The sequence below is a fragment of the Herpailurus yagouaroundi genome, unplaced genomic scaffold, assembly GCF_014898765.1.
Source record: "Herpailurus yagouaroundi ecotype Mexico unplaced genomic scaffold, PumYag 28, whole genome shotgun sequence".
NCBI lineage: Eukaryota > Metazoa > Chordata > Mammalia > Carnivora > Felidae > Herpailurus > Herpailurus yagouaroundi.
In genome coordinates, this window is record NW_024412376.1 from 94,019,249 (window position 1) to 94,046,787 (window position 27,539).

The 27,539-nt window shown below is 35.8% G+C and overlaps 1 long non-coding RNA gene across 1 annotated transcript; it reads left to right on the forward strand.

Moving 5' to 3' along the window:
* The first annotated feature begins 1,366 nt into the window (after nucleotides 1-1,366).
* On the forward strand, nucleotides 1,367-27,539 carry LOC121029794 (uncharacterized). Its single transcript, XR_005789920.1, has 4 exons — nucleotides 1,367-1,565; nucleotides 3,374-3,478; nucleotides 21,719-21,814; nucleotides 27,300-27,539. It is a non-coding gene; the product is annotated as an uncharacterized LOC121029794 (long non-coding RNA).

The following is a 27,539-nucleotide window of genomic DNA, read 5'->3' on the forward strand; positions in this document are numbered from 1 at the left end:
ACTGCCAGGGACCAGATTCTTTGCTGCTAAGGAACCCCACAGTCTTCACCAGTAAGAGCCCCAGCTTCTGGAGCCACTAGGAGCTCAAACTGCCACGTCTCTCCAGAGCTGCAGATATTGCATGCCCTCCCTAACTGCCACCACCGGGCACCACCTCTCAGCTGACACTGCTAAGTACCCTTAGTACCACCACATACCCCTGGACTTGGAAGCCCCAAATCCAATTGCCCACGTGCCCACATATGCTTCTGGAACCAGGTGTTACCATGCCCCACCTCCCAGAACTGGTACCCATACATTCTCCTAAATCCAGCACTCACTGGGCCTGGGTGCCTCCTGGATGGGTGCCACTGCACACCCCATCCTAGACGGCAGCCTCATGCCCACCCACAGATAAAACTCCTTCCCTACTGAATCCGGTATGTAAAGGCTATGAGGAAGTCACTGCTTCTTCTAGTGAGCAGACACCAATCAAGGCTACAAAGAACACAAAAAGTTGGGAAGAAAGACAACCCAGAAGGAAAACAATAAAATTTCACTAGCAAACTCCTGAATGTGGAAATCTATGAATTGCCTGACAAATAATTCAAAAATAATTATTTTAAAGAAGTTTAGTGAGCTTCCAAAGAATACAGACAACTCACTGAAACCTGAAAAATAATACACAAAGTTCAACATAAAGATAGAAATCCTAAAAAAAAAATATTTTCTGATAAGCGCTCTCTTTCTGACTTGAAGATAGTCACCTTCTTGTTATGTCTTAACATGGCCCTTCTTCTGTGTATGTGCTGAGAGAAAAAGAAACTCTCCCATGCCTCTTCCTCCTCTTATAAAAACATCAATCCTATAGATTAGGGCCCTACCCTTATGACCTCCTTAACATTAATGACCTCCTTAAAGGCCCTCTTTCCAAATAGAGTCAGACAGGAGGTTAAAACTTTAACGTATAAATTTTAGGGGAACATAATTTCATGCCATAACATTTTTCCCCCAACCCTCCCACCACCAACAAATTCATGTACTTCTCACATGCAGAATACATTCACCATGAACCAATAGCTCCAAAAAGTCTTCATAAAACCCGGCATCAATACTAACTCAAAACATCATCTACATCTCCTCTAAATCATGTATGGGTAAGACTTAAATTGTGCTTTATCCTGAGACACAATACCTCTCCAACTGTGAACTCATGAAACCAGACATATTAGGTACTTCCAAAACACAGTGCTGGGACAAGCACAGGATAGACATCCTCATTGCAAATAAGAGAAATAGGAAATTAAAAAGGGGGGATGTGTCTCAAGAAAGCCCATAACCCAGCAAGACAAATTCCAGTAGATTTTTTTTTTCCCCAATAGATCTTAAGACTCGAGAATAATCATCTTTGGCTCAGTGGTTTGTCCTCCAGGCCCATTGGGGTGGCAGTCTCACCCACGTGGCTTTGAGACAGTGGCCCCACCTCACCTCATCTCTGCAGCACAGCCTGGCTACTGACACCAAGGAAGTGGGCCCACCCTATGAAACTAAGAAGAAAGAAGCCTTGTACACATGGGCTTGTGGATGTGAGTGTCAGCCTTGATTATCTCTGAAATGTCTTTATATACGTCATTTTCTCCCTTTCCTACAGGATATGGCATGCTCACAGCTGGATAACTCTATTGTTCCATGTGTGAAACCCCTGAAGTCTAAAAGCCTTCCTTTATTTCAACTGATCTCTGTCCCTTTCAATGCAAACTAGTAGCGTCTGTATTGGTGTAATCACATCTTTATTTCTGGCTTCTGCTGAGATTGTTGATTAAAATTATGTGGCTCAGTCAGTTAGGCATCCGACTGGCTCAGGTCATGATCTCACACTTTGTGGGTTCAAGCCCCGCGTCAGGCTCTTTGCTGACAGCTCAGAGCCTGGAGCCTGCTTTGGATTCTGTGCCTCCCTCTCTCTCTGCTTTTACCCCACTCATGTTCTGTCTCTCTCTGTCCCTCAAAAATAAAGAAATGTTAAAAAAATTTTTTTTAATTATGCATAATCTCTTTATGAGGTGATTGCCCAGGCACACTGGACAGTGATGTTCTCTCCAGAACATACTTTCTCATTTTTTGCCATATGCATAGACTGAGAATTTTCCAAATCTTCAATTCTGGTTACTTTTTACTTAGCAGTTCTTTCCATTTCTTGCTCTCCTCTCACACTTTACTATAAGCATTAAAGAGAAACCAGGCGATAAGTTCAGCAATTTGCTTACAAACCTTTTCAACTAAATATTTATCACTCATAGGGCTAAAGACAAAGGAATTGTACCCAAGCACTGTACTTGAGTTCAAATTATGTTAATAATTCTGAAATCACAGTACACATATAATGGAAATGAACACTTAAGAAAATGAATGGCAATAGTGGGAGCCAGGTTTCTCATGGCTGGAGTAGGAGGAGGCAATGGGAGAAGACTATATTGATTCACATGGTAATGAATTAAAGTTCTCAACATCAATATGAATTCATGGTTAGCTCGCTATAGATACACATTCTTACATATAACAATATTTATGAACATGTCTCCTTAAAAAGAAACAACAGGTCTAAAATGGAGTCACTTTTGCTAAGCCCCACCAAGACTTATTACCTAACCTAACTTCACTTTCAGCCTTTCTCAATAATAAAATTTTAAAACAATTAGTCTGGAATTTCTTGACCAGTACTAGTGAGGAAATCTACATGATAAAACCCCCTGCCTTTCCTTAAAGGAAGGTAACTTTCCCTGAAATAATCCACTCTTTTAACTTCCTTGTCCTATCCTCCTGCCTATAAACCTTTCCTTTTGTGCAACTCGTCTGAGCTCCTTCTATTTGCTAGATAGGATGCTGCTCAATTCATCAATTGCTGAATAAAACCAATTAGATCCTCAAACTTACTCAGTTGATTTTTTTTTAATAGTATACACACAGGTTAGTATATGCACACATATTCTGCCCTGTCAGCTAAGAGGACCTAAAAGAAATGACATCTCACTAGCAATAAGCAAATCTAGTATCCACATCTTGGTTTCTGATACTATTTTCAAATAAAGAAAATTCAAAGAAAAATTCTCCTTGGAGAAATGGCTGATTTTAAGACTGGGGCAGAAAATACACTGGGTGAGCCTTTAAGCAACTGGTAAGTAAAATTGTATTGGAATATAACCCAAAGTATAAAATAAATATCCATAAGTCCATATAGGTATAAATGATTGGCTACGTAAATGGGTGGAAACAGACAAATCACCGTGCAGAGTAATTAAAAATAATTTATATAGGTACTTTACCAGATGCTTCACTCTCAAGAAGGGGAGGAAAATTATCCACTCTTGACATTTGTGCTGTATACTTCCTTCCAAAGGCTGCAGTCTGAAAAGAGTAGAAAAGAATAACTTTACATTGGAGAAGCCTAACAAGCACTACTTCAGCCAGGTGATCAAAGTTGACATCAATCGTGATAAGTCATGTGAGTATGAGTTATCCTTGATAAGATATGATGAGAATCGTACTTGATCTGTTGTCTTCCTCACGAAAGCCTCAATACCAGTCTAGTAGTAAAAGACAAATTCCATCTGAAGAACATTCTGCAAAATATCAGACCAGTACTCCTGACAACTGTCAAGGTCATCAAAAACAAGGCAAATCACTAAAACTGTCATAGCCAAGAGGAGTCTAAGGGGACATGATGATGAAATGTAATGTGGTATCCTGGATGGGATTCTGGAATAGACAAAAAGTCAGTAAGTAAAAACTAATGAAATCTGAATAAAGTATGGACTTTAGTTAATGATAATGTATCAGTAGTGCTTTTTAATTATGACTAATGATCCAGACTAATATAAAATATTAATAATATAATTATTATGTTCTTATATTTATATTCAAATATAATATTTAAATAATATAAAATAATAATAATAGAGGAAACAGAGTATGAGGTATGCGGGAACTCTGTAGTATCTTTGAAATGTTTTTGTAACTCTAAAACAATTCCAAAATTTAAAAAGTTCATTTAAAATAATCAATTAAATCCCTTCTCTCAAAATGAAAATATGTCTACCACAGACAGTTCAGTTAAAAAAAAGCAGACTTAAAAAGATATTACAATAAACAATAATGATAGTAATAATTAAAATTTTCCATCAAATCCTTTTCAGATATTTATGAATAACCAGAAATTCCCAGAAATACCTTTGTCAGAGGCTTCCAATTCTGCAGCTGCCTTGCTGCATAAACTCAAACCTCTGTCAAGCTGGATAAGTTTTTACTCTAGATTAACATTTTACTCTAGATTAATTCACTAATGTATCCATCTTTAAGCGACTTTGTGTATCTCATTATCTATACTAATTGTAAGATTTAGGACATTTTAAAAATTTATGCTCAAAGATCATCCATAATGTGCTATAATTCACTACTTATCATTATAAATGGTGAAAATAAAAACCTGTGTGGCTTGAATTGGTGCCCATCCTCCTTTGTCATAGGAGTCATGTCTGTCTTGTTAACACATCTGTACACACATCTGTGCACCTCTTGTAAATTTTGGTTAGTACTTTGAATGTTAGCCACATGGAATGTTAACTCCACAATGAATAAGAGATCCCTAACTCCATCAGGTCAAAATTCAATGTCCCTCCAAATGCTAAATTTTTGCTAGGTGGAGGTAGACTTCCCAGTAGGACATAAAGCACTAAGTCATTTATAAAGCCATATGGTCACTTAAATCTTTTGGGAGACAGAGTAGGAAGATGAATAAATAAATTAAACATAAAAATTTCAATACTAGGCCTCCCCGAGACTGGAATAACTTGAAGACATAAAAATTTTTCCTACTCAAATTTTTACTTTTCGAATTCCAGTTTTCTCAGAAAACTATAATTTGATGAAAACGTGTTATTTGGTGACATAGCTATACATAGCATTTCATCAAATAGCAAAAGTAATCATAAATAGAAGTATAAAATTATGAAGAGATAACAATTTTTTTTTGTGATTACCAAGAAGGAAGCAAAGATTATGCACAATAAAAGAAATAATATAAGACATGTGTACAGTATAACAAACAGAATGGAGCTTACTCAACTGTAGTAATAATTTAGAAATGATATAAAAATGAACATGAACTTAATAATTACATACATTAAGATGACAATTTAAAAAACGGGCTTACATATACTTATGAGGGGCTTTTCTCATAATGCTTAGAGATGATTGATCAGCCTGCTCATTTGGGAAGGGGAAGAAGATAATTCAAAAGTGAGATAACCTATCCTCCATAGAGTCAAAGATCACAATTATGAACAAACCAGAGGGTTTTTTTCATAGGGAACAATTAGCACAGCTCTCTGAGACTTAGTCTTCACATTCAGGAATTTTAAGAATTGTTGCAATATTCAACAAGTAAACCAGAAGCTTATCTTGCGCTCAAACAATTGTTTCATTTGACAGTTTTTATTTTATTTCTGTTACTCTAAACTGGTTGTATATAAATTCATGAAAGCTAAATTTCTCAATTATGTCAAAACCATTTGGCATTATATTAGGCAATTCCTTGAGTGTTAATTTCTGCCTTTCTCAGACATTCCTTCTCCAGGTGCTGCCCTGACTGTTTTTCAACTAAGGCCAGTTAGATGAGCCATGCATAGAAGGCTTAGCTCCACTGGCTGGTGGGGTCTTGGTTAATTTTTGTTGCACTTAAACCAGTTTAAACTACCAATGGTTAGTGCCTCATTTTTAACTAAACCTCAGGGTTTCTGTTAAACCCTTTCTTCTTATGCTCAGGATTCAACTTTTGTTGATGTTTTCTGATCTGTACTCCGGTCTCCACCATTGGGATTTGATTGGTATCTCTGTCATAAGTTAATTAGAAAGCTTTATCCTGCACGTAAGAGATGCTTCCTCAGACTTGTACTACGCGTAATAACCTGTAAGAACTTGGTTATGCAGTACGTTAAAACTGCTGTGACCAGTAGAAAAGAAAACTATGGTACTAACTTAGTTTGTCTCCTAAAATAGCAGTCTGCAATCCAAGTCTTAAATGGCGTGGATGGGTCAGGTTTGGAGTATATCAGTGTCAACATCTGAAACTCTGGCAACGTGGGAAGAAAACTGGGAGTGGCCTGATTTAAAAGAGAAGAGCAAAAGAAGCAATGCTATTTGAGTCATGGCAGTGTAGCTCTACCTTATTTGAAGCAAAACCCTAGCGAGTAATAGGGATTAGAGCTACTTTGCACTTTGTTCAGAAGTGTTCCTTTGACTTCAATACCATTCTGAGACTGGACTGCATGGTTCATGACTTTAGAAGTATTGTAGTTTATTTGACAGTCAAACTTTATTTTCCCAAAGAAATTATCCTTATTTGATTCTTCAGCAATGCTACTTTAGTTCACATGGCAGACATTAAATGGTGAAGATACTTTCTGTGCACCAAAAGTTATGTTCTTTCCATAATATAGAGTTCTTGCCAGGATGCAGTGGCTAGGGATAGGGACTACAGTCTCCAACCAATCTTGTGTCCAGATATGTCCATGTGACCTATTCTTAACTAGGATAATGTCATTTTACACCCGAGACTTGATTTAAAATTCATTATATATAGCAGCCTGTGGGAACCAGACTAGGTTCACAACAGAAGAATAGAGAGGCATTTAAGCTGAACTCTCCACAACATACTCTAGGTTACCAATGAAAACAGGCCACAATAAAAATCTCTTCCAGGCAATTATTCAAGATACTCTCTCACATTTGATTCCCAAATCAGTAATCATTTTCATAGCATCAGCCTCCTAGTTCCATCTTGCTATATCTAGTTACTCTGTGGCTATTCACTCCTACTGGCTTCTTTGGTACCCCAAGATAGCATTCTCCTTTTAGGACTCAGATATTGCCCTGTTCTGAATTCTCTGTCCTATGAAAGAATGAAACCAGTATCTGTATCTTTTTCTAAGAACAGAGTAAATGTGGAGGACAGAGAATTTAAAAGCTTTGATACAAGAAAATGATATTCTAGAATATACTGGCATTACTCCCAGAGAAAAAGATCAGCATAATTTTACAAGTTAACAATTGGAATCTAGGCTTTTGAAGAAATTAGTAATTAACATCAGAAAGCCACTTCCTTTCCTAGATTGGAGAAACAAAGGGATGAGTTTGTTGATCAGATACCAAAGTGTAGGGTCAAATGACAGTAGCTGTAACCACAGCAGGCCCAAACAGTGGGAGCAGGAAACAATGAGGAGATACAGCCGCTGCTAGAGAAGCTCCTCTAGGTAGGGAGGGAAGAAAAAAATAGCCTAGTTGGTTCTTCCTTAGTTGCCCTCCAATCTCCATCAGTACTTCCCATTGGCCAAATCCAGCAGGAAGGCATCTGCTAGCATGGAGATCACTTAGTTTCCCTTCAAGTCTTTCTTCTTAATAAGCTGGAGTCATTTAACACAAGAGATTGCAGTTCTCTTTAAACCATCAAGATAATAAAATTAGTCTGTTCATATAAAGGACTAGCTGCCTGTATTGGAAAGATATCAAATTATTTTTAGTTTGAATATCAGAAATTATTGGGTAAACAGATATACAGTGAGAGTAATTGAGGAGTAGACTTCAAGGAGTCTAGAAGTTCTTTTGTTTTATTCTAAAAATTTCATGAAGGAAAAAATTATATTTTTCTTTCCTAAAGTACAGTAAGAAATAGTACTTATGCAGCACTTATAAATGCATTCTTTAAAATTTTTCTTAAGTTACTGTACCTCATCTAAAACTAGCTATGTGACATTTAAATTGTATTTATTCTGATGAAAAGATTTGCAATAATTTAGTTAAAGATCATTATTATGTAGAAAAAACAATAATCATACTGAATTTCATTTAAAGTGATCTTTCAATAATCCCCTTAATTCTGAGAGGTGAGGACACAACTCTGTAGGAAGACGCTAATGAGTAGAGCCCTTAGGCAATTGGTAGAAAGAGGAAACCACGGCCCTTTAAAATTCCGCCTCAAATGCCAGTCTTAAGGAATAGAGATAGAGTTGCAACATACAAGAGGTCAGAGTTGAAAAAAGAAAATCACAGAACATAAAGGAAACAAGCCACCATATATAAGAGTCAGCAGAAAATTATAAACAACAAACCTAAAACCACAAAGACATCTGATATTGTTATGTTTCGATACTGAATACAAAATAAGTGTGTTTACTATGTGAGAAGCAAGTTTAAAAAAACTGAAATCATTAGAAGAAAGAAAATTAGATATTGAATCTACACTCCATCTTAACCTAGAAGCTTTGACGTTATCGGTTGAAAGCTTAGAAATAATTCCATCTGCACTGCAAAAAACTCAAAAAGTTCAGAACTAATAATATCAGGAAATAAAGTCACAGAGAAACAAAGAGATGGGAAATAATAAGAGATTATGAGACACAGAGAATTATAGTAGAAGGTCCAATCAACCTTTAAGTGGAATTTTAAAAGAACATATTGGAAACAATGTAAAAGGATAAATATGGAAGAAATAATGCTAAAAAATTATTATTAAAAAATCTTCATATAGAGGTATAAAATCCCAAGCAGGATAAGAAAAATCTAAATCTTGATACACTGTTCTGCAGCCATATAAAATGTAAAAAATAAAATATTAAAACCATTGAGAGGAAAAGTTACATTACCTACAGGGAAACAGCAGTTAATCAAAACTGATTCCTCAACATCAGCAAAACAATCAGAGAACAAATAAATCCATATATCAACAATCATAACAGACATAGGTACGATGACTTTCCAGTTAAAAGACTAGATATAAGTTAAATAAATAAACAAACATAAATTCAGCTATGTGTTTATAAAAAATATGTACAACATAAGAACACAGGTAGTTTGAAATTAAAACTACAAGTGAAAATAGTTGATATGCCTATATTACTGTATTAGGGTTCTCCATAGAAACAGAACCAATAGGATATATAGAGAAGTAGATAGATATATGAAATCCATTATAGGAATGATTTGTGCAGTTATGGAGGTCAAGAAGTCCTACAATCTGCTGTCTGCAAGCCAGAGAACCAGGAAAACTCATAGCATAATTCAGTCTGAGTACAAAGGCCTGAGAAGCAGGAGTAGATGGGTTTCCCAGCTCAAGAAGAAAGAATAAGAATTTATCTTTCCTTTGCCATTTGGTTCCATTCTAGCTTCCCATGGATTGAATGATGCCCATTTACATTATGAGGGTAGAACTTGTTACTGGTCTATTGAATCAAATGCTAATCTCTTCCAGAAACACCCATACAGACATAGCCAGAAATAGAGAAACACTCATACAGACATAGCCAGAAATAATGTTTTAGCAGCTATCTGAACCTCCTTTATCCTAGTCTAGTTGATATATAAAGTTAACCATCATAATTACTATTAAAACACTCACAAAGATATAAGAGAAAATAGACATTAATATTGAAAGCAGTGCCAAAGAATGAATCACTGTAACAGAATTTCCAGTTCATCAGGCAAAAATAAAAAAAAAGAAAGAAAGAAAAACTAAAGTCATTATGTACCTAATAACCTAGATTCAAAAACTGAAAAATCAACCAATCCATTGTCATATTTGTACATTTTACCATCCTCATTCTTGACATATACAGATATAGAACTCTGTACACAATAACTATGGATTCCCACAGTATCTTCAAATTTACTTTTGAAACATTTATAAAAACCAAGCAGATATGAGAATAACAACAGCAACAAAAAAGGCTTAAAATTTTTCAAATAACATATATAATATAAAACATGGGGGGAGAGGATTTTTATAATCTGTATGTTATAATCTATACAAATCATATGAGAGAGTGGTAGAAATATAACTTTGTAAAAGTACTTTGAAAGTAATTTGATCAATTTGAAGATAAACATGTTTCATGACCCAACAATTCCTCTCCTAGGTATACTTTTATTTATATGTAGCAGAAAACTTGTATAGAAATGTTTATAGTATTATCTGTAATATCAAGAAAACTAGAAAGAACCCAAATATCAATTGGCAAATGAATGGAGTGCAGTATAGTTACACAATGGGATACTATATAGCAGTGAAATAAATAACTCATAATCATAAAAATCCAAATGTATGAATATCAGAAACATGTTGAGTGAATAAAGAAATATCAGAAAAATACATAGAGTATGACAGAGTTCATAAGAAGCAAAATAAAGCATTAAATTATTTTAGGAGATACATATATGGAATAGAGATAGAAAAAGTTAGAATAATAAATATAAATTCCAGGTAAGAAATTTCTGGACTGGGGTTCACGGGGGTTGTGATCTAGGAAGTAAGTACAAGGACCTAGATCAGTATGGTGAATGCTCTATTTCTTAAGTTGAGTGTTGGCTTTTCTAGGGTTTAATTATTAATCTTTAAATTTCATACTTGTCAAACATAAATTTTTATATACAAAATATTTCATAATTTTGACCAGAATGCAATATATGCAACTGCCACTTAGCACATAAAAAGATGCTCAATATCCTTAGTCCTCAAGGAAATGCCAGCCCAAACCACAATGGGATACCACTTCATAACTATTTAGATGACTATGATTAAAAAAAGAAAGAAAGAAAAGAGAAAAAAAGGAAAGAAAGGAAGGGGAAACAGCTAGTGTTGGTGAGGATGTGGAGACATTGGTACTTTCATGTATAGCTGGTGGGAATGTAAAATGTTGCAGTCCCTATGGAAAATAGTTTGGCAGTTCTTTAAAAAGTTAAACATAGAATTACCATATAATTTAGCAATTTTACTCCTAGGTATAGGTATACCTAAAAGAATTGAAAGCAGAGACTCAAACATAAAGTTGTATACCAATGTTCATAGCAGCTTTATTTACAATAGCCCAAAGGTGGAAACAACCTAAGTGTTCATGAACAGAAGTATGAATAAACAAAATGTGATATATACAATGGGATATTATTCAGTCCTAAAAAGGAATAAACTTCCAATATATGTTATAACATAGATGAACTTGGAAACATGGTAAGTGAAACAAGCCAGACAAAGAAGGACAAATATTACATGGATTCAACTTATATGAGTACCTAGAATAGGCAAATTCACAGAGACAGAAAGTAAATAAGTAAACAGGAACTAAGGGAAGGAGGAAATGGGGCATTATTGTTTAATGGGTACAGAGTTTCTGGGTTAATGAAAAAGTTGTCGACATGGATGGCACTTATGGTTGCACGACATAGTAAATGTACTAAACACCACTGAATTGTACACTTAAAATTAGTTTAAATGGTAAATTTTAGGGGTGTCTGGGTGGCTCAGTTGGTTGAATGTCCAACTTCAGCTCAGGTCATGATCTCACAGTCTGTGAGTTCGAGCCCCGCGTCGGGCTCTGTGCTGACAGCTCAGAGCCCGGGCCTGTTTCAGATTCTGTGTCTCCCTCTCTCTCTGACCCTCCCCCATTCATGCTCTGTCTCTCTCTGTCTCAAAAATAAATAAACGTTAAAAAAATTTTTTAAAAAATGGTAAATTTTATGTTATATATATTTAAACACAATGAAAGATTCTTCATTAAAAAAAAGAATTATTCAGATCCAAAATATTGACAAGGAACAATCTCTCAGACATATTAAGTTAAAAAAAAAGCAACATGTGGAATGGTGTATATAGACAATTGTACCACTCTTAGAGAAAAAATTGGGAGCTTCCTACACACATCTGCACATACATGCACACAAAGATATGTATACAGAGAGATTTTCTGGAAAGACACCCAAGAAACTGATAACTATGGTTTTCTATGAAGTGACAGATAGGGTGGAAGAATGATTTACATTAGATTTTTAATTTACTTACCACATATGCATCATCCTTTTAAAAATAAAATAGATTTGAAAATAGAGACTTTTAGTCAATAGAATAGTAGGTATTTTGGAAAAATTAAACTTTTAGAAATGCACATGATTGATTGGATAGGTAAAAACCAGAGTTACAATACTATTTCATTATTTTACTATTGTAAACATGTGACAGTTGGCATCTAAACAAAAACTCTGTCATTGGAAAGGAAATTGAGAAATGTCGTAAATATTGATTTAATAGGTATAAAGGATAAAGAATAAATGAAAATACAGAGATAAATTTCGGGGTCTGGTTGACTAAGAAATTGATTGACAATCCCTTAATTATGATGAATAAATAATAAAGAAAATTCTCTGCATGTATAGATAACATTCCTCAAACATTTATCAAGCACCTATGTTGTGCTTCCAGACATCGGGCCAGCACTGGAACACAGAGTTGAGCAAACACATCTCCTACTATGGAGACACAGTTTTGTAGGGAAGACAAATGTAACTAGAAAATTACAGTGTAATAAAATAAATGCTGTGATGTCTTACCAATCAATGTAGAGAGAACACAGAGTAAGGGGGAATGATAAGAGCTTTCAAAGAGGGGTTACAATCTGAACACCAATCTGAGGGAGGATCTAGAACCACCCTAGACAAGGACAGAACTATCAAGTATACGAAATGGGTTTGGCATTTTTCAGAAGTGATGAGAACTTCACGGGTCTGGAGAGCAGAGTGTCATGTGGATAAGAGTGTAGGGAAGTGTTAAGTCTCCCAGATCCCCAAAACCAACACATGCAAAATGATAGTCCATGAGTTATCCACAAAAACCTGCTGCTCTTGCTGACTCAATAATTTGGTTTTAGGCATCACAGTCCTAAGCATATTCACTTGTGATTTATAGTTTTGATTATTTTGTGTTCTATGCCTTGCCAGCTTCCTCCCTAAGTTTTATATATATATATATATATATTTATATATATATATATATATATATATATATATATATATATATATATATATATATATATATATACATACATTTTCTTCCCTGAGGCCTTAAAGTCCTACTTGTTAAGTTTGGGGAAAGGAGGAGGTGATGAGTAAGAATAATCATGATTCTGTCTTTATGCTTCCAAGCAGGCTGAGGAAGAGGGAGGTTTTAGAGAAGATGGTGGGGACTTTTCAAAAATACACCCTTGAAGACCTCAGTCTTTCATAAGTTCTTATTAAGAGCTGTTGGGGGTGCTTGTCCAGGCACCCAACTACAGTGGTGAGAATGTCTGTGGAGTTCTCAGTCTGCTACCTCGGTGACAAGGCTGCAAAATGACATTACTCAAGTAATGAAATCAATACTCAGGTGAGGCATCAGTACGTGATTGAGAGAATTAACAGAGACATAGGAAAATACACTCGGTAGATGATCGCTTTGTGCAGCAAAAGTATTTTATTGTATCTGACATGAAAATGTTAATTTCCACAATTTTCAGCCTTCTTTTTTCCCCCTCTCACCCTCTTCTTTTCTTTCTCTGTAGGGCAAACAGCATGCACTGACACACAATAGAAATCAGCAAACATATTTATGACAAAGACTTAGTTGTTATAAGTACTGTCTTATGGGTGACAACAATAAAAATAATATTGATAATGGATAATATTTGAGAATGTACGGTGTTCTAAGTGTTTATTATAGTTTGTTTGGTTTTGCTTCACTACAAACCTTCAAGGTAGGTATCATTGTTACACCTATTTTTAGAGATGAGAAAACTGAGACATGAAAAGGTTGAATAAATTGCCCACGGTCACACAGCTAATAATGACAGAGCTGGGATTTGAACTAGAACAGTCGGCTCCTGAACTGTTAAATGTGACACTATGAAACTCTTGAGTGACATCTGTTACTCTGAGCTAGCAAAGGAAACATGGATATAGCCTCAAGAACCTTATTACAGAGAATTGTAACTGGTAAACAAATTTGTAGCGATGGGATCATACAGAGTCTATTACAATGGCCAAGATATTTATCTCCTAGATTGACCATTGAGATACTAGCTTTCAATATTCTTTCATAACTTTATAAATTAATTGCCTATACACATAAAATCTCTGAAGTTAAGACTTTTTTATGAGGATCTTGGATATGCTACATTTTTATAATTAGAATTGAAATACACTAAGTATTTTTATAAAGAAACAGAAAATAAAATTTGGAAACAAATAATTCCCATGTTTTTGCTTATAAGACTCTATAAGTTACATTATGTCTTATCAAACCATAATACCATAAAACCATAGAAACCAAAATTGAAAAATCTTAGCTCTCCTTTTGCTTATCCTTTCTGCAATTGCTGTCATTATTTTGGTTAATGGTCGAAAAGCAGCAGTAATCTCAGACTTTTAAATTTGTGGAAATCTGGGAAATAACTGCATACATTTACAAATGATACATTTTAATCTTTTTACACTTTTCTTCTCAGTATTTTTTTTCTTTTCAAAAGGCCTTTATCCCTTTATGTTCGCTTGTTAGACACGAAGGTCTTTCAGTGTTTCAAAAATGCCACATGTCATGACGACATTTTATAAATGGCACATTTGCTCCCGTGACTGCATTTAGCAAAATACCCTCTTAGTGCAGTTCATGATTCTCACCAACGCTGACTGAGAAAGGGATGCTGTCATCAAAAGGTATTCATTATATTTCAAGAAGGCAATATTAAGTCAAAGGAAGGAGACCCATTTCATGACAATTTACACAAAGGAGAATGTCCTTGGAGATGGATGGCAGAGATTTGTAAAATGTATGCTATAATTAAAATTGTAACCACGGGTTCATGATTTTCTACAGATACCACAAGCTACATTAATTGGCTAGGTGGAATTTCAAATTAGCAAAGTACTATAATCAAGATGAGGAGGGTTATAATTAAATGTGCTTGCTGGTAAGGGTCACCAAGTGAGACAAAAGTAGATTCTATTGGCTGCTGCTGTCCTTCAAATGATTTAGAGCAAAAAATGATGTAGCAACTTAAGCTAAAATATTGTCTTTAGTGATTTATTAGTTCAGAATCATAAAGGCATAAGGTGTGATGAACATAGGTAAGTGTGTAACATATGAAATTTAAACCACTCTTAAAAGGAGAAACACAGTGGAGAATTTTTTATATATGTAAACACATAAAATCTAACACATAATTCCCTATATATGATATATATTTTATAAAATATGTTTGTCGTTAGTATACATATTTATATTAAAATATATATAATATTAAAAGAAAATTTTTGTTCTATATATACTTAAATCCTAACCCACTGCTCCATTGGGAATATCGATGAATGAAAAATGTCAGTGTTCATGAGGATAAGTACTCTTCCTTCTGTCACTTCATTTGTTTTTTTTTTTTCTTCCCTTTTAGTAAGAGGAGAGTATGTTGGAGAAAAGCCAAAATGTTCAGAGCTATTCTCCCTATTTAATAGCTTTAAAGCTCCAAGTTTCAAGCAAATCTTTTCAAGAGCCCTCGGCTGAACTCATAATAGATGTTGATTCAAAGGAAGTGACAAAAGCTTGCCTAGTTGCCAAAAGTGTTTTTGTGGAAAACACAAAGAAGGCAAAGGAGGTGGAGAGTAAAATAGTATTCTCTATTCCAAGGCTAAATACAGGTAACCTTTGAACAGCATGGGGGTTAGAGGCACCACGCCCCTTCCCCAGTAAAAAACCCACGTATAATTTTTGACTCTCCAAAAACTTAAAAACTAATACCCTACTGTTAACTTGAAGTCTCACCAATAGCATAAACAGTCAATTAACATATTTTGTGTGTTAGATGTATCATACACTGTGTTCTTACAATAAAGTAAGCTAGAGAAAAGAAAATGTTATTAAGAAAAGTGTAAGGAAGAGAAAATACATTTAGAGTACTGGACTATATTTATCAAAAATATCTGCATATAAGTGGACCTTCACGATTCAAACCCACATTGTTGGGTGACTGTAGTCACAATTTTAAGTCCAAGAGAAAAGACTTATGAAATGTTTTTCTTTTTTATAGCTTCCTCCTTTCCTCAAAACAACTTAAATGCATTTTAAATGTTGTCTTCGTCTTAACTCAGCACTTTTTGCAATTCCTTTATATTTTCTGCCTCTCTCATCTACTAGAAAGTAAACTACATGAAGGTTTGGATGATCTTACCTTGCTCACTGTGGAACTGGATGTAGATAGCAAGTGCTTGTATTAGAATACTGTTCCCCTTCATGTCTGTTCAGCCTCAACCTGTATTCCAGCCACAGGGGTCAATCAGCTTTCCCATCTGCAATTTGACAAGGCCTCACATTGGCCAGTACCACACACCCTCCTGACTCAGGACTTCCCTGCACCAAGAATGCAGCTGGAGGCGCTGGCCTCCATCTTGGAGGAAACTCTTGGATGAATTAGAAGAACTCTCACAAGAGGGAGGACTTGAGGTCTGCAAGGAGTGGACCTTACCCAAAACTTTTCTGTACCACTTTTTATCCATTTATCTACCTCTTGTTCCAGCCCCTGTTCCATTCAAGAACCAAAATGATGAAGGTTTAACTTGCCAGTACTCACCTAGATCAGTACTACCTATTTTGCCATTCCTACATGAAGGCCCTTCTAATGCTACAGTGTGACTTCCCCAGGTGAACCCACTCAACCTAGCAGAAGCTACTGATGCACAAGCTAGAAGTGTGAGTTATTTAAATTTTTTTTAATTTATAAATTTTTATTTATTTTTGAGAGAGAGACAGAATGAGTGGGGGAGGGGGCAGAGAGAGAGAGGGAGACACAGAAGTAGGCTCCAAAGTAGGCTCCAGGCTGTGAGCGGTCAGCACAGAGCCCAGTGTGGGGCTCGAACTCATGAGCTGTGAGATCATGACCTGAGCTGAAATCGGATGCTTAACTGATTGAGCCACCCAGGCACCCCAGAAGTGTGAGTTATTTAAACCTGTGGGGTAACCGCTGGCCAATGGAAGGCAGAATTCCATAGATAAATGTGTCTTCCTTTCATCCCTGGAGTGTAGAGTCCTGAGAAATATACATAAGTTTCCTCAAATTATCCCAGAGGGTTAAGCATTGGTTACCAGCAATGAGAGCCACCTTGATAATGCTCTCTTATTTTACTCCACTAATTCCTCATTTCTGCCTTCTAGCTGGGCTCACTTCTAAATAAATTACTGAATGCATACTTTCATCTCAAGATTCTGACTTGGGGCCAACCCAGGTTAGGAAAGAGATCAACATATATTCTTTGAATGAACAAACAAATAAGTAAATATTGGTAATTCGGCACCTTCCCCATTCAGTTCTTTTTCTTTCTTTTTTTTTTTTTTACTTTCTCTTCTCAACCTTAAATGTTGGTACTATCCAGACATTGAACTTTCATTCTCTTTCCTTTTATGCAAATAAAATTCCCCTGAGCAGTCCCAATACACATCAAGGCTATGGCTAATCTCCATTCTGACAATTAGCTCTTGCCAGGTTCAGAAACTCCAGAACTGTGCATGTGTCAGTGCGCACATCAGCATATAGTGAATGCTGTAACTCTGTAGAGTATTCCCTACTGTTTTTCCACTTGAATACCCCATAACCATTTTAAACTCAATATATCCAAAGAAGAAATCATTGTCTTTCTCGTAAAATCTACCCCTTTTCTGGGTTTCCATACACTCAAACCCACAAGTCAGAAGTTGGAATCTTTTTTTGATTCTGATCCATCACTACAATAATCAATTAGATACAAAATCCTATATACTAAGATATTTAAGAAGTCCATTCTATCTCTTAAATATAATGTAAATTTCTCCCCAATTAACATTTCACTACTTCCTTAAATTGAATGCTTATACTGCTACAACAACATCATAACCAGTTTCTCCAATTTCATTCTCACACCTGTATTTTGAAGATGTAGTGATTTTCCTAAAATTCTTATGATTTCCTTGTTTTAACTTCTTAGCAGTATCTCATGGCCTTTAGCTTAAAGGTGAAATTTCTTAACAAAGGTCCTTTATCATATAGGTCTTCCCTATTTCTCTCATTCTTTATCTTGTCCCTACACATACATTTTGTATCAATCATACAGAGCTCCCGAACAAGGCATGTTCTTTTCTACCTCTGTGTCTTTATACATCAGGGGTGCTTTTTCTAGAACAACTTTTTTTCTCTTGTCCACCCATCTTATTATCTGTCATCATTCAAAAAGCAACTCCAGTCTTACTTCCTCTTAAAAATAAAATAAAATCTTTAAAAATAAAATCTTTCACCAATTTACCTCACATCTTCTCAATACCAAGGCTTAATTAAATATTATTCCTTTAAAAAAATTTTTGTTTATTTATTTATTTTTAGAGAGAGAGAGAAACAGTGCAAGTGGGCAAGGGGCAGAGAGATTGGGAGAGAAAAAGACTCCCAAGCGGGCTCCTCACTGCCAGCGCAGAGCCCAATGCAGGGCTCAAATTCATGAAGCTGCGAGGTCATGACCTGAGTGGAAACCAAGAGTTGGATGCTTAACCAACTGAGCCACCCAGGCACCCCTGGATATTACTCCTTATCACACTCTTTTTTTAGTTCTTTACCATTCAATGTCTTCTTCTCTGATAGCATTATTTTAAGTATATTAGCTATTGGTTTTCTTAATTTTCTTTTACACAATATGCATCTTTAGGTTAGGAACTTAACAACTTTATATTTTTGAGATACATTGGAGTGTCTGAATATAACTTCTCAATTAATGCTGCCAAATAATATAATCAATATCAATAGAGACTATTCATTGTGTAATAATATTTTCAAAAGTATACTCTAAGAAAGGCATTCTTTCCCACCATTTTTTGGAAAAGAAAAATGAAATTTAGAGAAAGTGAGTGACTCCTTCAAGGACACAGCTAGGCAATAGAAAATAGCAAAATTTTGCAAACCTTTGTCCCTATCATTATAAGGCCCATATCCTTACTCTATGCCACATCATCCTCCAAGGCCCAAATCAATTGTGTATGGAGAAGAAAGAGTCAGTATTATGAGAGGTAACTGAAGAAAAAACAAAATCCAAGTCAAGCTACCACAAATATCTTTTTATTTCTACTCATATTTTTGTTGTTACTTCCCTGCTAGTTTATATTCTTTAGACGAGAAAATAGATTCCTACTTCTTTTAACAAGCCACCTTAAGAGCAGAATCTTCTACTGACAAAACCAAAAATTCATCAAGTCCTACTTTGCCTTAGTTATTTTCTTCCAAACTTTGGATGATCAATAAATGACTTGACTTGAAAACCAACTATTTCCTTTTCATATCCACTAGTCTTCATATTTGACAAATCAAAAAGAAATGAATCAAACAATTTGTTAAACATCAAAGAAAACAGGATCTTATACAAATAAAAACAAAGACACATTTTTAACATTAGAATAGATCTTCTTTGTCAAACTGGTTAATGTAAGAAGAATAGCTATTTTTTTCCTATTATTTTATTTTAGAGCAAGAGTTTTGTTTTAGGCCAGAAGTGCTATTTGTTTTTGACACTCTTTTGTCTCCTCTTGTTTTCCAGATATATAGACATTTAAAGCCCTTTATCAGGCAATGCAAACAGTGGAGACATTCACCAAAACAAAATGAAAAGGAATAATGTGACATTTATTTCCCTACTCTATAGATTTGCTTAGAATTATACTGTGGGAGGGGCGCCTGGGTGGCGCAGTCGGTTGAGCGTCCGACTTCGGCCAGGTCACGATCTCACGGTCCGTGAGTTCGAGCCCCGCGTCGGGCTCTGGGCTGATGGCTCAGAGCCTGGAGCCTGTTTCCGATTCTGTGTCTCCCTCTCTCTCTCTGCCCCTCCCCCGTTCATGCTCTGTCTCTCTCTGTCCCCCCAAAAATAAATAAACGTTGAAAAAAAAAAAAAAGAATTATACTGTGGGGAAAAAATTCTTCACATATATATTATATTCTAGATGAAGATATGAATTCTGAAATGTTTAAGGATGAAGTGTACTGATAAAGTGAATTGCCTTAAAAGCATAAAAAATTATTTAATATATTTATGGAAGATGAATAAGATGACTGGATATTTGATAAATAATTATAGCAAACTGAATAATCCTTTCAGTTTTTTTTCTGTATTTTGGATAAAATTTATTTAAAAATGTGAAAAAAATCAATGGAAAAATATAATTGATCCTATGCACAATCTCTGGACTTAAAGTCAGTTTTCAGAGCCAGAACTCATTGGCTGAAAGAAAATTCTGGGATTCTGTGAGAAAATATCATATTTAAAAACATTTAAAACATTTTTAACATATTTAAAAACATTTTTTTTTAATGTTTATTTTTGAGAGAGAGTGAAAGCAGGGGAAAGGAAGGCAGGGAGGGAGACACAGAATCCAAAGCAGGCTCCGGGCTCTGAGCTGTCAGCACAGAGCCTGATGTGGAGCTAGAACCCACAAACTGTGAGATCATGACCTGAGCCCAAGTCAGACGCCAAACCAACTGAGCCACCCAGGCACCCCAGGAAACATCATATTAAACTACGACAAGTATGTTCACTAGTAATTTCCCCATCCTTCTCTAAATGGAACTACGGTCATTTTCTTCATTAACCACCTATTGGTAGAAGAGAATTTCTCCAAATGTTGAAAGTTAGGTATATATCGATATATTGTCATTGATATATGGAGGTCTAGGGTGCCATCTTCATCTCTCTAATAGAATATGTAAAGATGCTATCTAGGTAATAAATGTTCTCTTAGAGTAGGTTCAACTCACAGTTGTGGTCACACCCAATAGTTATTTCTCATTCTCTAAATGTGTAATTGTATTAGACATAGTTGGTAATTGGTAGAAGCCCCATATTAGTTCCTTGAACTGTGGTATAAGAGAAATAATAAGGAAAAGACCAAGTGGAAGCTACCGAAACTGCCCCTTTACCTCTGGCCAAGATAGTAAATATAATAAATCACGAGCAATAACATATTATCAAATGAATCAAAGAGAGTAGTGCCACACTAAAGGCATAAACTATGATGGGGTATTGGTCTTCATCATATTCAACTCAATTCAAAAGTCTGGCCCCTACAAAAATTAAATAAATACAGAAAACTAGCTGACTAGGAGCCCACATTTCAGCTTCTGTGTCAGATATGGCATCTATGCTAGAGCAAATTAACACAGCTCCAGTATGTATTATGTAGCCACTGATCTGCTGAATGCCTTCTTGTCCATCCTTACCAGTAAGGAGGATCAGAAACAGTTTATACTTATATAAGATAGACAACAGTATGCATGTATTATCTTACCCTTAAATTTTCCTGTTCTTCCCCAAAGTATAGTCCACAGTGACTTGAGCCATATCAACATTCCACAGCTACTATATCTATGACATTATGTTAATTTGGTTAAAATGTAAATTGGCAGCTTAGGTAAGATAAATGTGCTCCAAAGGTTGAATAGCACAACCTACAAAGACTCAAGGTCATGCCTCATCAGTGAAGTTTTCAATCATCCAGTAGTCTGTGACATGCTGTGTTATTCCTCCAAGGTAAAGGAGGAATTTTTGTAAGTATTTTTTAAATGTTTATTTATTTATTTTGAGGGGGGGGGAGAAAGGGGAAAGGTGGAGAGAGAGAGAGAGAGAGAGAGAGAGAGAGAGAGAGAATCCAAAGTAGGCCCCACACTGTCAGAGCACAACACAGCACTGGGCTTGAACTAACAAACCATGAGATCATGACCTGAACAGAAATCAAGAGTCAGATGCTTAACTGACTGAGTCACCCAGGTGCCCCGGGAGGAATTTTTTTGTATCTCAGATTTTCCAGCACAAAGAGAGACATATAATATCTGGTTTACATTTTCAGACTTTGAAAATAGCAGCTTCTGAAAACAGAGGAACAGTACTCTGACCTATTTATTGAATGACAAAGAAGCCTAGCTTCGACTGGAGCCCAGAAGAGGTAAGATCCCTCAGTAGTTTCAGGGTGTGATTCAAGTAGGTCTGTCCCTTGAAATAACCAGGATAAGAAAAGAATACATGTGGTGTTTATAGTAAGACCAAGTATCAGAAGATTTGAGGGTTCTGAAGAAGTACTATGTTATCTAGAGCACAGAAAGGATAGAGTCTTCAAAAAAAATGGTATTGGAAAAACTGGATAGTTGTAAAATAATGAAATTGGGCCTCTGACCCACACCATAGATAAAAATCAATTCAAAATAAACTAAAGACTTAAAATGTACAACATGAAATCATGAAACTACTATAAGAAACATGAGCAAAAAGCTTCATGACATAGGTCCCAGTCATGGTTTCATGGATGTGACATGAAAAGCACTGGCAAAAAGAGCAAAAGTAGATGAGCTGGACCAACTCAAACTAAAAATATTCTGCTCAGTAAAGGAAACAATTGACAAAATGAAAAAGCAACCTGTAGATTGGGAGAAAATATCTTCAAACTACATATCTGATAAAAGAGTAGTATCTATAATATATAAAGAATTTCTACAACCCAACAGCAAAAAGGAACCCAATTTAAAAATGGGCAAAGGATTTTAATAGACATTTCTTCAAAGAAGACATACAAATGGCCAACATGTATATGAAAGGATGCTCAACATCACTAATTATCACAGAAATACAAATCAAAACGACAATGAACTATTACTTCACACCTGTGAGGATGACTATTATAAACACACACACACACACACACACACACACACACACACACACACACACAATCAATTTTGAGAGGATGTGGAGAAATTGGAACCATTGTACACTGTTGGTAGTCATTCAGGCATTATGGAAAAAACTAGCGATGTTTCTCAAAAAATTAAAAATAGAACTACCAGATGATCCTGCAATCCCACTTTGGAGTATTTGTCCAAAAGAATTGAAATCAGGACCTCAAAGCTATATTAGCATTCATATGTTCGTTGCTGCAACATAATAGCCAAGATATGAAAACTTAAATGTCGTTCAACAGATGAATGGATAAAAAAAATTGTGGTATATACGTACAATGGCATACTATACTACTCAGGCTTTAAAAAAGAAGGAAATTCTGCAATATCTGACAATATGGATGAACCTTAAGGACATTATGCTAAGTGATATAAGTCACAGAAAGACAAATACTGCACAATATCACTTAATACCAAGTATCTAAAATAGTCAAATTCATAGAATCACGAGTAGAATGGTGGCTGTGAGGGGCTGGGAGGGAAGCGGAGGAGAAATTAGTAGTTCTAATCAATGAGCACTACTTTCAGTTAAGCAAGATGAACAAGATCTAGAGATCTACTTTACAACAGTATACTTATAGTCAACAATAATGTATACTGAAAAATTTGTAAAGAGGTTAGATTCATGTTGTGTTTTTATTATAGTAAAATAAAATTTAAAAAAAAATATCCGATAGGGGTGCCTGGGTGGCTCAGTCAGTTGAGCATCTGACTTCAGCTCAGGCCATGATCTCACTGCTTGTGAGTTCGAGCCCTGTGTCAGGCTCTGGGCTGACAGCTCAGAGCCTGGAGCCTGTTTCCAATTCTGTGTCTCCTCTCTTTCTGACCCTCTCCTGTTCATGCTCTATCTCTTTCTCTCAAAAATAAACTTTAAAAAAATTTTTTAAAAATTATCAGATAAATGGCTGTTAAATGGGTTTAATCCCACATTTGCCTAATTTTAAATTCTATGCCCTTTCCATTAAAAATACTCCTCCCCTGAAAATTATTTTGATTGCAGAAGAGTCTTACCAAAATCTGATCTGCATGGGGATATGTGAATTGTAGAAAATGTTGAAAGAGATAACATGAGTTTGGCCATGTATTTATCTCACTATCTTCAACATATGAAAATATATCCAGTGTACAAGAGCTTCACATTCCCTAGGGAAGATTTATTGTTGTTACTGTTTTGCTTTGTGTTTTAATTTTATGATATAGAAGTATTTTGTCAAGTCTTAATTCCTGGACATTTTTTTCCTTTAAAACTACCAAATTTCATAATTTTTTATTTGCTATGAAATCATTAAGGCCTATAATTTTGTTTACTCAGCAGGAAGGGGTACCCTAGACAAAGGAAATGCATGCTTTAGTCATTAATCATTACATATTTTACTATAAATGAAGAATTAGGATTCTATGTTAGTCATTGTTGTCTCATAAATTTATTTTATGAATGAGATTTTGAAGGCCTTTTTAATAATTTCTCAACCTATAACACAGAGGACCAGCAACTGAGTGACAGAGGTACCATATAAACCAAACCTCCCTGCAGGTGTTTGCTATGAATTCTTTAACTTTCACTAATTCAAGTTGAATCTTATTTCATTGATGATCCACTTAATTACCGCAATTGATAGGCATATAATTCTTCCCCCCAAGAATCAGTGTTTGGTAACTGGAGGTAATCAAGTATAATTCATGACTCTATTAAAGTGGGAGTGACTAAAATGAGACAAATCAGAAACATTAATCAATAAGGCTAATGTATTTCAGACCACCAACTAAGACTTTCAATATGTATCCAAATCAATGGAAAAGTAGTATAAAGAGTTTTGTTATAAAATTCTTTACTATTGAAATACTGTGATTAGTAAAATCAAAGAAGATAGAGTGAATGGGACTGAAAAGTCACAGTCTGTTGGCAAACCCACTAAAAAAAATTCAAGTTTAAGGCTAATATTTACTCTTAATTGATGTGAAAGCACAGATAAAATCATGGGCAGGGTCAGACTCATCAAAATGACTGGTGTTCTGAAATTTCCAGTACCCCAAATGACAGGGAAAATCACAGGACATCTGGAGTGCCACATAATCATTAGCTTTATGATCTTGGTTGTAGCTCTACCTCTCTGAGGGTCAGTTTTTAAATCTCTAAATGGGGATAGAGTACTTATCTCTCAGGGATTTTTAAGGATTAAAGACGATCATCCGTATGTCTATTGTGACAGAGTTACATTTCGCCCTAGCACACAGCTAAATTCTATTTTCCAGCCTCCCCTACAGTTAGGTAGGGCCAAAGGATTAAATTCGGAGCAATGGGGTGTTGGTGGAAATGATGTGTGCCATTTCCAATAGCAGCTCCTAAAATGTCCTCTACAATTCAAATTCTGTCTCCCATGTGCTGGCTAGATGACCTCAGGACATTAAAGAGAATGGAGTATTTATCAGACTTGACCCCTAAATTAATGGACTTCCAGAAGACCCTCATTAGACAATGAAGTGAACATAAATTAAATATGATTATGGCTATGGTTGTACAGAAATTAGTTAAGACTGACAAATACTACAGAGATGCTGCATTGTTGTTTTTTCTTTTTCCATTATTAACTAGTCACATAAAGTTAAAGGGAAATCTATCTGATAAGACAAATGCCATTTGATCTGGTTTAATTAATTTATCTATTTAGCAAGATTAATTGAATCCATATGTGCCCAAAACGGCTCTAGAAATTAGGAAAAGAATGGTAAATTCAACATAGTCCACACTCTTATATAGCAAATATTCTATTGAGTGAAACAATAAACAGGCAAATTTACACACACACACACACACACACACACACACACACACACATTATATACATAATATGTATTATTTAGAAGTTATATGAAGAAAAATATAATTGTATAAGAGAATATAGTATGATAGGGGACTATTTTAACAAGGCATTCTGGAGTTTCTTTGGGATATGAACTGAAGTATGAATGTAGAGAATAAACCACTCCAAAAAGAAGAAATTGCAGACGCAAAGGCCTGGATGGAAATATGCTTGGCAAGTTTGAAAATCTCAGGGAAGTAAAACTAGAGGCCAGAGGGTAAGAGCTAGAGTGGTAGGAAGTGAAGTCACAGACTTATCATTTATATGTATCATAACATGTATATTGATAATATATATAATGTATATATTTATACCATATAATATATATAGTTATAATATATACAGATAATAATATATACAGATAGATCCATTTGTAATATATATGTCCAATATCCTATATATGTACGTATGTATGTGTGTGTGTATCCAGATCACGTAACAACAAGGTCATAACAGGGGTTTGGGTTTTTTTTATTTTTATTTGTTTTGAGAGAGAGAGCACAAGCATGGGAGAGACAGAGAGAGAGGGAGAAAGAGAGAATCCCAAGCAGACTCCACATTGTCAGCCCAGAGCCTAATGCGGGGCTCGAACTCACAAACTGTGAGGTCATGACCTGAGCCGAAACCAAGAATCAGACGCTTAACCAACTGAGCCACTCAGGTACCCCGGGTTTTTGTGTGAAACCTGATGGAACTATGTAAGAGTTAAGACAGGAGATAATATGGCTTACCATTTTAAAAAGTAACTAGCAACTTTGACTACTGTGCAGAGAACAGACTGCAGAGTGCAATAGTGGAACCATGAAGAACTGGCAGGAGGCCACTGAGACAATGCACATGAGAAGGGATGCTGCCCGTGAATAGTGTGTTGGTGGTATAGGTGGTGTGAAGTGAAGGGCTTGTAATTCATTGCAAAGGTGCAGATTGCTGGGGTGTTGAAAAGATGTCAAGTGTGGCTCCAAGGTGCGATGCGTGAAACGGAGTCAAAACTGGTGCCATTTGTTGAGAAGGAATATACCATGAAAAAGATGATTTTGGAGTGGTCACAGGGAAGAATCAAGGGTTTGGTACATATTAAGTTTTACCAGTAAAATGTCTATTGTTTACTCTTATACCCCAATTGTCTTAAGAAAATAAAGGAAGTTTGAAAAAATTAGGCTGCTCCAAAGATCTTTCCCCAGTGGCACTATGGGCATCCAGGAGAAGGCCTACTTTTATCACTATAGCAGCTTTGAAGGAGGCCAGGATGTGAGTTCCTGTATTGGATACCTCCTATACCTTACCTCACCTCCTCTCAGCCCAATTTATATTCCAACCTTTGCTTCTGCAACTAGCTTTGTGTACTGTGACCTGATGGTTATCAGCACCTCTCTCATGCCCAGCTGTATTGCTCTGGGTTTCCCTGAGGTTTCAGTGAGGGACTGATAAGAATGGATCTGGATGTATAAAGAAGCTAACACTCCATGGGACAACGCAAAAACAAAAAAGGATGAGAACTGGTAGATAAATGTTTCCTCCTTCATCCAGGTGGGAAATTCTGAGGCTCTTTCCAGCAGTTCCCTAGAACTTTGTGGCAGGACCAAACTCCAAGAACCAGTATCAGTAACCTATTTATACACGTGGCCTTTTTTCTTTCTCTATTGTACTATCTCCAGTCCCTTAGTCGATCTCCCTGGGATCATTTTCCAAATAAACCATCTCATGTGGAAAAAAAAAAAAAAAGCATATCTTCTGTATGGGATGCTGGAATGAGATCACTCACTCATCACATAAAAGAGCAAGGTTTCAGGATGTAACAATTTGTTTCATTAACTGCCTGCTATTGTGTCTTTTTCAGGAATTGTTGTCAGATACCACCCTAAAAGCTTTGTGATGGACTGAACTCAAGTGTAACCTCGTGGTGCTAACTATGAACAGAATCAAGAGACTCTTATACCTTCCCTCACATCTTTCTGGCTGCCCTGCTTTCATTCCAGCCATTCTGGGGCAACCAGCACAGAGCAGATACAACCTGACAGCGCCTTGACCCAGCTACACCTCCTGCCTCTTGCTTTCTCACTCAGACCTCTCTAAGTAA